The 17,806-nt window shown below is 36.7% G+C and overlaps 1 long non-coding RNA gene across 1 annotated transcript; it reads left to right on the forward strand.

The window, feature by feature from the left end:
• The first annotated feature begins 2,033 nt into the window (after nucleotides 1-2,033).
• Nucleotides 2,034-6,018, forward strand: LOC126965817 (uncharacterized). The gene is made up of 6 exons (XR_007729607.1): nucleotides 2,034-2,076; nucleotides 2,169-2,242; nucleotides 2,502-2,637; nucleotides 3,854-4,028; nucleotides 5,183-5,339; nucleotides 5,854-6,018. It is a non-coding gene; the product is annotated as an uncharacterized LOC126965817 (long non-coding RNA).
• Nucleotides 6,019-17,806: the final 11,788 nt, after the last annotated feature.

The following is a 17,806-nucleotide window of genomic DNA, read 5'->3' on the forward strand; positions in this document are numbered from 1 at the left end:
GGGGTAGGCAGTGACCACTTCTTTCCACTTGCTACGATACTTGTTTCGCTTCGTCCACTTTCATTATTCCTTTCATACATGCTCTCCGGTTTAGGGTACTCTTGACCTGGAGTTTTTTCAAGACGTCCCTGATTTGATCTTGAAACGTCCGCCTAGGTCTACCCCTTCCAACACTTTCATTCACACTGGCCTTATATACTTTCTTCGTCAATCGTTCTTCATTCATTCTCTCGACATGTCCAAACCATCTCAGCATACCTTTCTCAATTTTTGTCACAACATCTTCTTTCAGACCACAACGTTTCCTTATCTCACTATTTCTAATCCTGTTACTCAGTTTAACTCCTAGCATACTTCTCAACGCTCTCATCTCAACTGCATTTATTCTGCTTTCATGTTTCTTCTGCCATACCCAACTTTCACTTCCGTACATGAGTGTTGGAACCAACACCCCCTCATGCACAGCCAAACGAGCCTTATTAGACACCTTCTGCCTGCTCATAAAGGAGTGCAAAGCTCCATTCACCATGTTTCCTGCATTCACTCTTCTTTCAATATCACTCTCATACTTTCCATCTCTTGTAAATTTAGAACCCAGATACACAAACTCATTCACCTGTTCAATTTTTTCATCTCCAATCACGATATTGCAGTCTGTCACTACCTCATCTCTTTCAAGCACCATCACTTTCGTCTTCTTAACATTCATCTTCATTCCTTTCTACCAAAGGCTCCATTCATAGTAGTTACCATTTCCTGCAACTTCTCGGCCGAAGATGCAAGTAATACTTGGTCATCAGCATAGAGAAAACATTTGACGAGTAACTCGTTCATTCTCAACCCACTTTCATTCTCTTTTAAATCTGTCAAGTAATTGTTCATGAACAGATTAAACAGCCACGGTGATGCTACACATCCCTGTCTAATACCTTTTACGATATTTAACCATTCAGTGTATGCCCCGTTTATCCTTACACAAGCACTAGAATCTCTATAAAGAGATGCTCGAATGAGGACACTGCTCACACCGTTCGCGGACAATGCTGACCATAATTCATTCCTCACCACTCTACCATAGGCCTTTTCTAGATCCACGAACGCGCAATAGACTTTCTTGTTTTTAGCCAAAAACTTTTCGGCTATGCACCGCAAGGAAAAGACCTGATCCGTACATCCCATTCCCTTTCTAAATCCCGCTTGTGCATCCCATACTTTTTCGTGTGTTTCATTCACAACTCTTTCAATCAACACTTTTGCATACAATTTACCGACGACGCTGAGAAGGCTTATACCGCGGTAATTTCTGCAGTCCTGTCGTGACCCTTTTCCCTTATATAATGGGACGATTACAGCTTTGCACCAGTCTCCTGGTACTTGCCCATTTCGCCAGGACTTACTTAAACACACATAAATACATATAAATATACATAAATACATTTAAACATCCATGACTCGGAAACAAACATCCATATTCATCATATAAATGCTTGCACCTACCGGGATTCAAACCCGGGACCTCTAGCTTAGTAGGTAGGATCGCTAACCACTAGGCTATATATAATAGGGTATGTTCTGATATGCACTGCGACTACAGTACAGTGTGACGTTTATTTAGCATACTGTGAAGCCGTTCTTTTATAGCCAGTTATACTGGTTACTGTATAAAACGAAACGCGATCCCGTATACTGTCAGCCGCATTTTTTGATGCAGCATTCAAATGAGTGTATTAAGGTTTTCTAGTTCATTAAAAATAACTATTGTTGGATTCCGGTCAAACTATAAATATTAGACGTAAAAGTAAGCACTCGAGTGGTTTCGACTGATCATGTGATCAAAGTACTGCGAGTACGTTACCTCGAAAACGCCAGTGCTCACAGTAGAATATGGCGGCGATTTATGACGTCATATATTACCCTAGGGTACTGCGGCAGTATACTGGCAGTCCATAACGGATAGAACTTTTCTACAGTGATAGCACTGAGCAGTGCTTGCTGGAATGTGCGCATCTGGTTCACAATTATACAAGGGGCAATGGCCTTATTGGCTGAAGTCAAACATAGCTATCAAAAATCCAGGTTAATATTAATTAAGTTCATCGTATTAATTTATTTTTGTGTGTCTCTCTCTAACAATAGATAATGTTTGTTTTATGTTACATTTTTACCAGTTTCAGTGCCATCTGGATCCTTGCTGCTCAAGAGGCAGCGTTTGGCGGGAAAACTGTTTTATCAATGGGCAGAAGTAAGATTTTCTATTTTTATTTCTCTTAATATTTATTATAAGTATTTATGGATTAAGCTGTGGTTATTTATGTTGATGTCTGCGACAGACAAAAACGAAGCTTATCTGTTATTGGAAACAACTTTATAGACGTTATTTTTCACTGAAAAAATTATATCAATGTTAAGCAAAATTTGTACGGGTAGTTAGATAATTGTTTTCAATAAAATATTGACTTTTAGTTGTATTATTTTTCTATTTTAAGTAATAATTTTTGCAGGCTATCGGCAATAGGTTGGAGGAAATGTTAGTGGAGGATAAGAAACATTTGGATACCGTTGTCAGCCTGGTGACAGATGCTGACGGCCAGAGGGAGCTGCTGCAGCAAGATGAGGAGGAAGACTTCCTAGATGAAGGTAATATTACTTGAAATACTGTGTGTTTTGAATAATCTATTTATCAGGTCTCATCTGGTATTTCTTTTTTATATAAGAGGGGGCAAAGCAATAGGATCACGTGATGGAGCTCGAATGATGCGTTGCCGGCTCTTAAGTTGGGGTTACGCTCTATGCTTGAAGGTCCCTAAGCCGTATAGATTCGGAAAAACTGCTGCCGGTAATTGATTCCGCAAAGTAACTGTGCGAGGCAAGAAATTTCTCGGTTGAAGAATGAATTATTATGCGGAATGATCCAACATACAATACTCCACGTATAAGATTTGGAATGGATATAATCCTTACGTGGAGTTTAGACTTCGATACGGCATAGGTAATACAAATAGTGGAATGGGTATCAAAAGAAGAGGAAACAATGTAGTTTATACAAAATTTTAGGTGTACTAAAATGTATGGACGATGCAGGTTTCTAACCCGCGTCTCTGGAGACACCTCCAACCGTCTTACACCTAAAGTATAAATTCTGGTCATCTAGAGGAGCTACCCTACAGATAGATGATGGCCTGCTCGATAATTACATATTCATAAATTGACTTGAGGTGTCGCTCTTCTTCTCGCAAGTCTAAGGAATTTATAATTCTAATTTTTATCTGTAAAAAAATGTATGGACGATGCGGGATTCGAACCTGCGACCCCGTACAGAACTGGGCTTCGAAGATATCATATCTTTTGACAAGGAACAAATACGAATTATGGTAACAGAAGCTCCGGAAGCCGGTGCACGTTGACAATATTTGTCGGGTAGGTAGGTGCCAGTAGGTGAATTTTTAAGGTATGTGTGATGTGGAAAAAAAATTTAGAGATGGTCTGGTCGTGTCGAGAGGATGAGTAGATTGACTCCACAATTTTTCAAGGCAAGTGTGGAAGGAACTATTGGGCAGGGTCGAATTCAGGTTCAGATCGGAGTATATCTAACCTAAAGGGAGGACTTTGAATGCTACCTTGTACCACGCTGAAAGATATTGATCTTAGGTCACTGTATTGATCACCGGCTTTGACATATTGGCTTTCTATACATCAAGTAGGTGGTAAGGCTGGTTAACCATTTCAGCGAAATTCTCCCAAATCATCACAGGCCGTCCCCTCGTCTAACAATTTTTGTTGATTTCCCCCTCCTTATCTTGCCAAGTCGAGCAAAAACGTCATTTTTCAATGTCGTTAACCTTATGTCTTTTAGCAAGTATTCGCCTGCCCGACAAAACGATTGGAGCCGATTGTCCACGTGCGTTGCGAATGGTAGCGTGCGTCCTGCTCTTCGAAATCACAGCGTTCTTGAGAGAAACCTACCAGAATCTTCAAAAATCTTGCCGTTCCTCGCTAAAAGAAAGAGGACCTTGGGACCGTGTATACAGGTACTATAATTGATCGAAATATAAATTATCAATCGCAAGTAGATGCAATCTATATGTTATGTAAATGATTATTTTCTGTTATTATTTTTTGCGAAGGTGGATGATCAAGCGAAGACCTTTATTGTGTAATAATAAGTGAGTTTATTTATTTTAATTTGTTTAGTCCAGTATGAGAGTGCATATTCATGATAAGATTTTTCTTTTAAACAGGGCTCTTAGCAGTCAACACACATTAATGCCAGTCGAGTATGTGGTCTAACGAATAATGCATGTATAAGGCACTTATGTGCATGCACATAGTGGCGATTATTGGTTGAGATTCACATACGAGTGATTTGAGAAGTTGTGCAGTGTTGCGTAGTGTACGATTTTTTTAAATTGAGCACAATTTTACGGATGAGGACAGACTATTATTTAACCTAAAACCACCGTTGACTGTAAAAATCATAGAAGTAATGACTTATTTCCATATTTGAAATAAATTCTAATTACATTATATCCACTTGCGTTATCCGGCTATAGTGTTATAGAAAAGAGGTCCAAAACTCCTTAGTATTAAAAAACCAATCCCTCGTGTAAAGCTAATCGAAAAAATATACGTTCTTAGCAAATATTTACGCATAGCGGCGTTATAAGCTGAATATGAAAGAATATAAAAAGAAATAAAAAAAACTTTTCATTACTTCATTAATTTGGACAATATATCTTCATTAAATCGAAGTAAAATCTCAATATAGTAAAAGCTTCGTATAATAATATAAAAATAAATCTAATAATATAAATAATTAACTGCATGCCAAAGATTAAAAAACCACCCATCACTTAATTAATTTTTGGTATACACGAAATATTTGTAACACAGACTGCTCCTATTTTCGACTAATATTCATCAAATGTTTGCTTTGAGAGGGTAGTTCAAAATTTGCTGCAAAATTATCAAAATGAAAGTGGTCGTTAATAGGATAGTGAATGTAAGTTTGTAATAGAGTAAACAATAGTTAGTTCTGTAGCAGTAATGCTTTGCTACATTGGCATGAATAAAACTAAACATTATAAATCGAATTAGTGGTCAAAATAGCGGCTAAACCATAGCTAATGTGAAGTTTGCGCAAAAGCTTTAGAGAAACAGTAAGATTTGACGATTTGTGATTTAGGGAAGCGAATCGCCGTTGGAGTATGGCATTATCGAGTATGGGACACTCGCAAGCTTCGGCTCAGAGCCTGCAGTCTATTGCTGGGGTTGAGACTGAGAGGAAAATATCCTTCGTGTTGCATGAGCCCGAGAACGTGTCTGGCGGCAGTAACGTTACGGTAATTATGTTGATGATTATGAAAAAGTAGCGGACTAATCTGGTGATAGATTAAATTTAGTAACGAACAAAGATTTTCAAAACAACAGTGTATAGTAAGTTGTAAGTACTCATATAAAACAGGCAAACACATAGTTTATACAATATTTTTCTGTTTGTTATGTTTGTACATGGTTTGTAAACGACTACTCCGATTCGAATTCGGTTTTCTCTGTTGTATTGCGGCAAGTTATTGTTAGCCAAAATCTAGGCAGCTAAAATTGGCTCCTGTTCTTATTTTGTATAACACATATTATCAGCTTTATATAAGGAAGCAGTTTCTTATTGTAATAGTTTGAAAAAATATTTCATGAATACTTCCTGCTTGTGGTTAATTTTGAATGAAGGACATTAAATCGACTTATAGTCTTACTCTCTAGTCTCACACTGCGCATGATTAGCTCCACCCATATATGTGAGCGAGCGCGCAACATCGGGAATACCGGTCCCTCATTCTTTTTACCTTCACGTTTTAGTTAGCAGATGCCATACCGGGTTCAGTCGATGATAAAAAGGGTCGTACATTGACCTCACGCGGAAAAACGGGGATTCACAGACGTATCACTCAACAGGCGCATGCTGCTTACGGTTCCTTCAAGCGACGCTCCATAAAATTACGACAGAAAGATACCCGGGAAACTGACGAATGTGAGTTGTTTTCGATTTTTTTCCATAATAATGATAACTATTATTTAATCACAGTATCTGTCTAAAATTTTATTATATTTTAGTTATAAACAAGCGCTCAGATTCAATACAGAGCAGACGAAAAGTCTCCTCCCTGTCCGATCGGAGTGACACATCTGAACAAGGCGCTCCTCTCCAAACTTCCATCATTTGGGCTTCCCGAGAGCTTGTGCAAGTGGACAGTGGAGCTTCCTCACTGGGCGCAGCATACAGGTCGTTGTCGACGGATATTGCTCGAACCCGAAGCCCGTGAATGCTGGAGTGCCCCAAGGCTGTGTGCTGTCTCCCACGCTGTTTCCTTTGCATATCAATGATATGTTGGACACCTCCAACATTTATTGCTATGCAGACGATAGCACTGGTGATGCCGTATACACTGGCCATGCAGGTCTCTCTCGGGAAATCGTCGACCAGTGCCGGGAGAAACTTGTGTCTTCTATCGAGTCCTCTCTTGAGAAGGTCGCGGAATGGGGTAAATTGAACCTTGTCCAATTTAACCCCCAGAAGACTCAAGTTTGCGCGTTTACCACTAAAAAAACCCCATTTGTCGTATCACCGCTCTTCGAGAACACTTCTCTTAAAGTCGCGCCTAGTATCGGAATACTGGGTCTCGAAATCTCGAGCGATTGCCAATTTCGTGGTCATCTGGAAGGCAAAGCCAAATTGGCTTCAAAGAAACTGGGCGTCATTAATAGAGCACGGCAATACTTCAAGCCAGCCCACATACTAGCGCTCTACAAAGCGCAGGTCCGGCCACACATGGAGTATTGCTGTCATCTCTGGTCTGGCACACCCCAGGATCAGCTCGATCCATTTGACCGCGTGAAATGCAGAGCAGCTCGAATTGTCGGGGATCCAGTGCTCTGTGAACGGCTGGATCACTTGGCGTTGCGTAGAGACGTCGCTTCATTGTGTGTCTTCTATCGCATTTATCACGGGGAATGTTCCGAAGAGCTGTTGAACCTGATTCCTGCCGCCGAATTCCACCTTCGCACGACACGCCACAAGTTAGGATATCATCCTCACCATCTGGATGTGTGGCGGTCCTCCACAGTGCGGTTTTCAAGGAGCTTTCTTCCACGTACTACAAAGCTGTGGAATGAGCTTCCTTGTGCGGTGTTTCAGGGACGATACGACATGGGTACCTTCAAAAAAAGCGCGTACACCTTCCTTAAAGGCCGGCAACGCTCCTGTGATTCCTCCAGTGTTGCACGAGATTGTGGGCGGCGGTGATCACTTGACAACAGGTGACCCGTACGCTCGTTTGTCCTCCTATTCCATAAAAAAAAACCTAGAAGAAAGCCCGTTGAAAACCGCATTGTGGAGGACCGTCACACATCCAGATACTTCCATAACTTGTGTGTTGAGTGTGTGTGGAATAATGTTTCTAGGGAATCGCAGCGTGGATACTTCTTGAGTTTGCGTCAGATGATGATGATGAACAGCTCTTTGAAAACCAAAACATTGAAATCGGCATAAAAAATTAACAGAAATTTATTTCCAATGCTTTTTAGTTTTAATTTTTAGGTCTATTACTTTATTTCCGAATTTTTTTAGTTCTATTCAAGACTTTCAATATTGCTGGTCGAGCTTTCAAAACATTATATTCTCTCTGATAATTGAATGAAAAATAAATGAGCTATATTCACATTCCAGATGATGCTTATAATAATTTTATGGAGGAATGTTTTCTTAGTAAAATCCCCGTTTTGAAAGTCGTGTAAAACTCATAATCAAATATATGTGTGATATTTCATATTGGACAGAAAAACTGTATTTTGAATAGAAGAAGTAATTGAAGTCTGAATTGAAGAGAAGCGAAACTTAATTACATGTATCTGACATACAGACAGATTAATTTAAATATGTTATGCTCCATCACCGATATTAACAAAAAATGCTTCAAAGTGCTTTAGTATTTTTCCTTTTGTTGCTTTTTTTATTCGAAGTGCCAAATGGACATATGACTCAACTGGCGGGAAGTTCAAATGTTACCCCAAGATTCCAGGTCATGCCCGCTACTCGGTTGCGTAAATTTCAAAATTAACAACAAAGAGAATAAAAATTTCAGGATTTATATAACTAGTGATTATGGCTGTATCTGGCGTGAACATCATTTTGTTACAACAAAAAAAATAGTTTTTCTTTCGAGGTTAATATTAAAAATAGAATGAGATATTACTGAGAACAAAACTGCACTTAAAAAGTAAGGTATAAGTCCTATGTTCATAAATTGTACTATCGATAGATATACCAACAATTACTCTGTCGAAGACCATAAAGATTGGCGCTAAAAGGCTTTTAATACTGTTAATGCCAAAATTCGTCGAAATCCTAACGGAAATAAAATTTATCGGAAGAAATGAGTGTTCCCGCTGGGACTTTTTTGCATATCTTAGAAGAAGCTGAAGTTTGGTGTATATCGTTGATACACAAAGGTCATGCCCTAAGACAATACAGATAAAGAGAGTGACCGAAGAGTGAGTTTGAAAGATCAAAATTCTTAGTATGTTTTTTTATTAACGCGAGTGTTACACATTTACATTAAACACTTTTAAAGGATTAAAACGCGTGTAATAGTAACTGTTGTTACATAAGATTTTTGCGTTAAAGTTACATTTTTACTATTATTTTAGTTAACCCGACGTTTCAAGACCTCCAGATCTCGTTTTCAGTCCCAATGATACCTCATGCGTTTTAATCCTTAAAAAAGTGTTTTATTTAAATCAAAATAGTTGCAGTCCCTATCTACGGATGAAAAGCACAAAAATATCCTTCCTGTGTCCTGATAAAAAAATGTACTTTCATAGCTCTCAAACGTGCAACGTGGTCATCATTCTTCGTCAGTTGTTTTGGTGGGCTAGGTTTTATTAGGGCAGAGGAGTGAAGACCTCAGCCAAAGTGTATGAAGACTATAGATCGTGTAGTAAAGCCTCTTAGCAATAGACCTCCTTGGAGTTTCTGACTATATAAGAGCTGAAGACTGGCCGTAGAAGATCTGTACTGATTGGACAACAAACTATGGTCAGTAACAGTAAGAGTACACGGCCTGCTAAAAACGACATGTCAACATGGAGTTACTTAAGAAATATCAAAGTAATGACTAAATTTCACACACACCAACGTGATTCAAACATACCATAACAATCATTATTCTAGTAAAATAAACGGATAGCGTGCCCCTTCAATATGTCCTCGAGCAAGAACTGTTGACGTTAATCACTCCGACAGAGTTGATTAAATCTAAAATACGAGTCGCATTGTGTGACGAGACAACTGAATAAATTGCCAGCCTTAACACTTATCACGATGTACAACAAACATTGATTTAATAAATTTGATTTAATTAAAATCTAATACTTGATGTAGTTATATGAACATCAATGACTATAGTTATGAGTCACACGCGAAAAAATTTAAACAAATTAAAAATAACCCAAAACAAGCATGTAACTAGTGTCATCGAGCCTTCACCATATGGCAATAAAAGTCTATAACCACATCCCAAACGAAATTAAAATAAAGAGAAGCCTTCTCTATTTAAAAGAGATCTTAAAAATTTCTTAATTTCAAAATGCTTCTACGATTAACCCGAATTTTTTAATTACACTAAGTGTGAGAATTAGTTATAACATAGAAATAAATAGATAAACTAATAATAATAGTTGTATTATCTGTTTTTTTAATATGTGTTTTCTTAAGTATAAAATGTATATGACTTATTTATGTTATATACAATATAATATTGACACACTTTTTACACAAATTATCTTGCCCCAAGTAAAGCATATATATATAGCCTGTGTTATGGGTTACAAGACAATGATATATTTAATACAATAAACTTACTTAAACATACATAATATACATACATTTAAACATCCGTACAGCTTAGTTGCACATGAAATGGGATTCCTGGAAAACCGTACTGTATACAAACGCCACACATCCAGATGGTGGTGATGATATCCTTGTTTATGGCGTGTTGTGCATTGGTGGAATTCGGCGGCAAGAATCAGGTCAAACATCTCTTTGAAACGTTCCCCGTAATAAAAGCGGGACCTGCCACACAAAAGTCGATATCTTTACGCAACACGACGTTCACAGAGCACTGAGTCCCCAAAAGTTCAAGCAGATCTGCGTCGCACGCGCTCAAATTTTTCGAGGTGATACCAAAGATTAAGAGAGTTTATTGAAGATCGGCTTTCTCTTTTGCCGTATGGGCCAGGGTGTCACTCTCATGTGCAGCAGCAATAGGAATTGCTGGTCGAACTTTCCAAGACCTGCTTTCGAAAACGCCTAGAATTTACTGTCCCAGTCGGTGAACTAGAAAACTGCTAGCCGATTTTAATGACGTGCTTTAATTTCGCACAGGTGATTTACCACTTAAAAAATCTGCAAGCAATATCTAGGGGCGGCTAGCTGGGTATCACAGCGATGTCTTTCTCTGCCATCCAGCAGTAGCGTGAAAGTATTATTATGTTTCGGTTTGACATACACTATTTAATTTTTTTATTTATTGTAATTATGCTTAATAAAATGTAATTTAGATCTTAATTTAATCTCTCGAACACTGGCACTGTAAGGTTAAGGCATTGCTTCTGTCCGGAGCCATCATCGCGAACTTATTTCTGAGCATGATAAGAACTTGTCTTGTTTCATGATAGAGATAATTTACCAAATTTTTGGAATTTTCATTAGGTATACGTATCAATGTCATTTTATTTATTTGGCTTTAATTTTAAAAAGTAGAAAATATTTTGTACTTTCTCTCTTTCAGTTATATTTTGTCTTAAATATACATTAGCTTTAGTAAATCTATGTGTAGGTCAAGTATACATATATCATTATTAGACAGTCTAGGTATATAAATATTTTATAATTCTGTATCTATATTTTATTGTTTAACATACCTAAAGTTCATATTCTATATTTTACTCTGATATCAAGTTCAAAAAGTGTAGTTTATTGTTTTGGTTAAACCATTCAGAAATTTGTAGGTGCAACCACATGAATGCGTTCAGCTTCACAGTTAAAAGAAATATTTTTTTATTAACGTTTTAGGATTTATATTTATGATTGACAAGACTTCATTTCACGATTTCATCGCGTGGAATACGTTTTAATTTCATTTCATGGGGATCTGTTTCTAGTATAAAACTTTTAGCAACGAAGAAATACAGACATATTTTAATCTTTTACATTTAGAGTATCAATAAGAATGGAATGGAATGAATTATAATTTTGAAAACACAAAACAAGGGTAGACCCTTACCAGTAAAAAAGTTTAAATTAAATCGATTTTAGAATAATATATTGTTTAGTGCTGCCAACGTCATGGAGTCATAATGGACTATTATTAGTCTTTCGGCGTCAACTTTCCACAACATTTATTAACTCTGCACGCAAAAACTACACAATGTATTTTAATGAAACTTACAATAATATAGCTTACACATCAGAATTGCTGTCATCTCTGGTCTGGCGCACCCCAGTATCAGCTCGATCCATTTGATCGCGTGCAACGCAGAGCAGCTCGAATTGTCGGCGACCCAGTGCTCTGTGAACGGCTGGATCACTTGGCGTTGCGTAGAGACGTCGCTTCATTGTGTGTCTTCTACCGCATATATCACGGGGAGTGTTCCGAAGAGCTGTTTAACCTGATTCCTGCCGCCGAATTCCACCTTCGCACGACACGCCACAAGTTAGGATATCATCCACACCATCTGGATGTGTGGCGGTGCTCCACAGTGCGGTTTTCAAGGAGCTTTCTTCCACGTACTACAAAGCTGTGGAATGAGCTTCCTTGTGCGGTGTTTCAGGGACGATACGACATGGGTACCTTCAAAAAAAGCGCGTACACCTTCCTTAAAGGCCGGCAACGCTCCTGTGATTCCTCTGGTGTTGCAAGAGATTGTGGGCGGCGGTGATCACTTAACAACAGGTGACCCGTACGCTTGTTTGTCCTCCTATTCCATAAAAAAAAAAAAGAATAACACATAGGCTATAATTTATAAAGATATGTAAGTGTGTACTGTCCAAAATATAACGATAAGTGTCAAAAAGTCGAAAAGAAAATTGCAATCTGCGAGCTATTCCTGTTTGCTGCGCAAAGCCAGTAGGAGTTAAAAAAATACATGTAATGTATATCGGCGCAAATACTACAACATTATAAGAACGAGGAAAATAAGATGAATAATTTTACTCTAACATTGAATCATAAATCTTCATTTTGTTACATGGTGATGTAAAATTATTGTTATAAATTAATCATTAATCAGAAACACGTGCACGTGCGCCAGGCCCTATAGTTACGGCCATACTGTCGGCACTCGAGGTATTCGTGCTCGAGCTGTCGTATGGTACGGGCCTCTCTGTGACTTCGTTTCACTGCCTCTGGAATATACAAAGGTGAACAAATAAGCGTGCCGTTTTCTTTCGATGATCTAAATTGAGTGATCACCAGCAAGTTGACAGTTGTAACGTCACATCTTTAAAATACAATACGGAGGCTCTTTCTTCCTCATCAGAAGAGGAATAAAGGATTCAAGTTAAATTAATTTGCTAAGACTTAAATTTACCGATTATTATTATTCCGTGTTATCATTGAACATATTATATTTAATATATTTTTAACTAACTTACAAAATAGAGGAACAAATAAAGTAGTGGGTATATTATGTTGTAGTCGACACTAAATTAGCTACAGATATACATTGACGATCATGTAAATACTTGAAGCAGGCCCATATTCTAGCGTTCTATAAAGAACAGGTACAGCAACATATTATGCAGTATTGTCCATATACTTGGTCTGGTACACTCCAGACCGACTTGAACTATTTGATCGCGTGTAACGTAGAACTGTTCGAATTGTCGAGAAACAGTACTTTGTGAAGAATTTGATCACATTGCATTACGTAGAGCTTCACTGTGTGTTTTTTACCACATTTATCACGGGGAGTTTTTCGAAGGTATGTTTAACCTGATTCTGACTTGAGCATTCAACTTTTTTTTCATCCACGCAATCTGATTGTAGCGCTCATATAAAGAGGCTTTCGAGTAATTAACTACCACGTACTATCAAAACAAAAGAATGGATAGAAGTTGTCTAGGTATAAAACAGAAGGATAAGGTAAAGAACGTTGATATTCGAAAGAAGACAAAAGTATGCGATGCCTTAACTTTGCAATGAAGGCTAAATGGAAGGGCGCGGGTCACGTAACCCGTTACAAGGACAAGGATGGAATTAAATATAGCTTCATTATTATTATTATTACTATCAAAACTTTGGAATGGCCTTCCTGGTGCGGTTTTCCCAGTACGATACAATATGGATACTAAAAAAAGCTCTTACACCTTCCTAAAGTGATTTGATTGATGATTTCCGTGTGATTTCTCTGATGAGACGATGTGGGCACTTAATATCATGTCGGTGATGCGTTTGAATGTTCTCCCTTCTCGAAAGAGCTTAAAGTGCCTTTATTAGTTGTCACTTAAATAAATAAAGGTACATACAATATGTTACAGAGATTGGTAATTTCATGTAGGTATTACGAGTAGTAGCACGCAGTATAACCTATTGGAAATTTACATGTCACATGACGTATATTCCACGACTATTTGTCAGTGCTTAAAGTAAACTTTACTTTGTTTGCTTTCAATTAACGTTTGGACAACATGCAACTTCATTCACTTTAGATGAACTGTTGCATTTAATCGACTCTGTTTATAATTGTGTATTTCTAAATTCCTCTGCGATAGTACGACCTATATAACCCAGTCGTTAGTGACCCTGCCCACTTAGCTAGAGGTCCCGGGGTCGAATCTCGGTAGATGTAAAGATTTATATGATGAAAGTTGATGTTTGTTTCCGAGTCATGGATGTTTATATATGTATTTATGTATATTTATGTTATATTTATTAATAAATATATCGTTGTCTCGTTGTACCTCAGGCTCAGCCTAGTTTGGGGCAAAATAATTTGTGTAAGAGTGTGTTAAAATTATTATTATAAAACAAACATTCGATAAAACGTAATCCATCTTAGTATTTTCTTTGATAACGCCTACTGTTACACGTATAAATAAAACACTTTTAAAGGATTAAAACGCGTGTATCTGTTATTTTACGTTAGCTTTTTGCGTAAAGTTACAAACGTTATTTCATCGTGATGTATAAAATTAGGTAGTAAGTCGGTATTTTGTTCGGGAAAAGCTTTTTTTTACTCTTTAGAGCTTTAAATATCTTCGTCTTCTTATATATTGTGTATTATGGATTTCCGATACTAATTTATACTTATTTCATCTCTCTCTCTCTCTCTTTAGATTTGGTTTTAGTCGCTTAGCTGTCTTGTTGCCCGTGAAGAAAATAAATTATCAATGAAAAATTTCGAAGGCTTTTTTGTTCTTTTTCATAAATTTCCCTTCAACAGTTGGAAATACTTGTTTTATTGTAGAAAATGAAAGAAAACTTACACGGACACAAATAAAATTTATAAACAAAATTTGTGAACGATGCGGGACTCGAACCCGTGACCTCTCGCATTCTATTCGAGCGATCTTTCCACTGAGCCAACCGTACAAGTGACGTACCGTTGTTAAATCTTGTTCTTGTTCAACTTTCAAGTTGTGGCTTCATCTACAGGATCTATTTTACAGTTGATAACCTGCTAAACTCGAATATTTGCATATTAGGAAATTGACTTGAGACTGTGCTTGAGATGTCACGCTTTGAAAATTTATAAACAAGTTTATAAAATTTATTTTTGTAATTAATCCCAGAAGTGAAGTGGTTATACACTTTAAAAATAACAAATTGTTCACACTTAAAAGGAGCTAAATATATTTATAACATTCGTTTAATATGTCAATGTCAATGACACAAGCAATTACGTTCAATCCGGGTGATTGCCAGTGTCACCACGCTTGCATGTGGGTTTGTGACCACAGTATGGTTATTATGAAGGTAAACACTGCTGCCCATTTCCTTGATATTCGCTTAGTTGCCTCACGAAACCCATGGGTAGAGTAGTTTTATCCTAATCCGGAACTCGATGTCTGGTTTGATGATGATGATGTTGATGATCACTGCAAAGTAAGCAAAAAATCTTTAAGTAGAACATTTTGGCGATTAACAGTCGACACGTGTGGGAAGAGGCGGCGGTGAAGGAAGAGAACACTTGTGGGCGACCAGTATGTGAGTGACGGTAGAACAGTCGCAGGTAGCACTTATGAGATATTGAATCATAATAGTTTTATTATTATTTTTTATATCTGTCTGTTATTTAATTATAAATTGTTTTCAAATAGGTAATTCAAATATCAAAATTATTTTTAAATGACATTGTTTTCTGTTTTATAGTTAGGTAGATATTCATCTTTGTGACTTTAATAAAACGATATTCGATATCTTATCGATAATAGACGTGCTACGTGTGTCTTATAGATTTAATGTTAGTGAAGCTACGAAAGTAAAAAGTTTACTCGGGGATTTGTTCGTAGATCTTGTCGATATTCCTACAAGTGTAATGTGGAAGATATTCATATTAAATACTTTGCTCTCTGTATAAAAATGCTTATTTAGTTGCTTTTTGAAGTGAGAACTTCTTTAGCGGCGTTGAGCACTCTTCTTGTCATGGGTTATGTTAAACTCGCGTCAGGACAAGAGAGATGATTTTTCAGAGAGATGTAAAATAATTGCAATAGTTCTGAATTGTTAATTTTTTTATGAAATATAAATTAGAATTTTTGTATACGATAGCACAATAACTGAATATTGTATTTAACCACATAAATGCTTGTACTTTTATACTGATAAATAAAGCAATTCGTGCAAAATTTTTTCCTAACCATTCCAAAATATTCAAAAATGCAAAATGTTGATTAGTTTTCACTTCTGCCGGCACTCCCGGAGTGCAACCCGTTATTTTTATTTAAATGGGACCCATTCAAATTCTTCAAATAAACCTTAACAGTGAAAAAATAATACAAATCAATAAATGTTAATTATAAAGTGGCGACTTTGATCGATGTTTTAATAATAGTGTATTTTTTTTAATTAAGTTATTTATATTATAAAGCAAACTACTTACTAGATCTCGTTCAAAGCAATATTCGGTGGAAGTTTGCATGGTAATGTACATCATATATTTTTTTGAGTTTTTTCATTCTCTTATTTAGAAGTTACAGGGGGGGGGGGGACAAGTGTGTCTCACGCAAACTATTCAGTTTAATAAAATGATATTTGAAACCTCAATATCATTTTTGAAGACCTATGCATAGATTTTCACGTATAGGTTTGATGACAAAATCTATAGGGACCCCCAAAATTTATTGTTTTTTTTTTTTCTATTTTTGTATGAAAATCTTAATGCGGTTCACAGAATACATTTACTTACCAAGTTTCACCAGTATAGTTCTTATAGTTTCGGAACAAAGTGGCTGTGAGATACGGACGGACAGACAGTCAGATGATGAACCTCCTCTTATTTTTTAGAAGTCGGTTTAAAAAACATCATACCGAATACCGATATAGTATACAAGGATATCGAATAAAACCGTTCATAGTAAATACATAGCCATATCTTGCGTATAATGTGAAAGACTTGTCGACCCCAACATTTATGTTGTTCCTATAAAATACTAATAAAGTTTTATTTTATTAGACTTCGATACCATGTTACTTTTATAGAGTGGTGTTATGGAGGGTATGTGTTGATATTAAAGATTTTATCCTTATTGAAAGTGGAAATTATTTTTATCAATTGCTTCCAACGTGTTCGTAAGATGTATTTAAATAATAAAACAGGAATAATTAAAGTTTCTTGTTAGTAGATTATACTAGCAGCATTTCTTCAATATTTAAAGACCAGTGGAGGCTCCTTTGCACAGGACGCCAGCTAGATTATAGGTACCACAACGGCGCCTATTTCTGCCGTGTAGCAGTAATATGTAACCATTAATGTGTTTCGGTCTGAAGGGCGTCCTAGCTAGTGAAATTACTGGGCAAATGAGACTTAATATCTTAAGTCTCAAGGTGACGAGAGCAAATTGTAGTACTGCTCAGAATTTTTGGTTTTTTCAAGAATCCTGAGCGGCACTGCATTGTAATGGGCAGGTCGTGTCAATTACCATCAGCTCAACGAGCTGCTCATCTCGTCCCTTAGTCTCATTAAAAAGAGAATTAACAAAAAGTCTTGTTTTGTTTTGTAAATATACAGCGCATGAAAAATTATGATGAGCTTGTGACCTTGAGTCTTATGACCTTAAGAATATTAAAAGCGACCAATTGTGAATCGGACTCGCCCATGAAGGGTTCCATAGTAGCAACATAATGTAAAATGTATATAGAAAGGAAAATGATATTAAATTATTTAAATGGAAAAGGCAAAAAATCTTTGCTCAAAATATGTGCAAATGAGCTCGAGCTAGATCTCTTTCAAACCAATTATCGGTGGAAGTTTGCATGGTAATGTACATCATATATTTTTTGTAGTTTTATTATTCTTTTAGTTTAGAAGTTACAAGGGGGGGGGGAGCATTTTACTACTTTGGAAGTGTCTCTCGCGCTTTTTATATTATACTGACATTGGTTGGAAAAAAAACATTGGATTATATTATGACAGTAATCATTTTAAGCAGTGTTTTATATTATATTTATATATTTAAAAAAAAACCATTTTACGTTTTCCTGCTATACTAATATTACAACTGAAAATACTTTTGCTTGTTTTAGGTTTA

The sequence above is a fragment of the Leptidea sinapis genome, chromosome 8 (assembly GCF_905404315.1).
Source record: "Leptidea sinapis chromosome 8, ilLepSina1.1, whole genome shotgun sequence".
Classification (NCBI taxonomy): Eukaryota; Metazoa; Arthropoda; class Insecta; order Lepidoptera; family Pieridae; genus Leptidea; species Leptidea sinapis.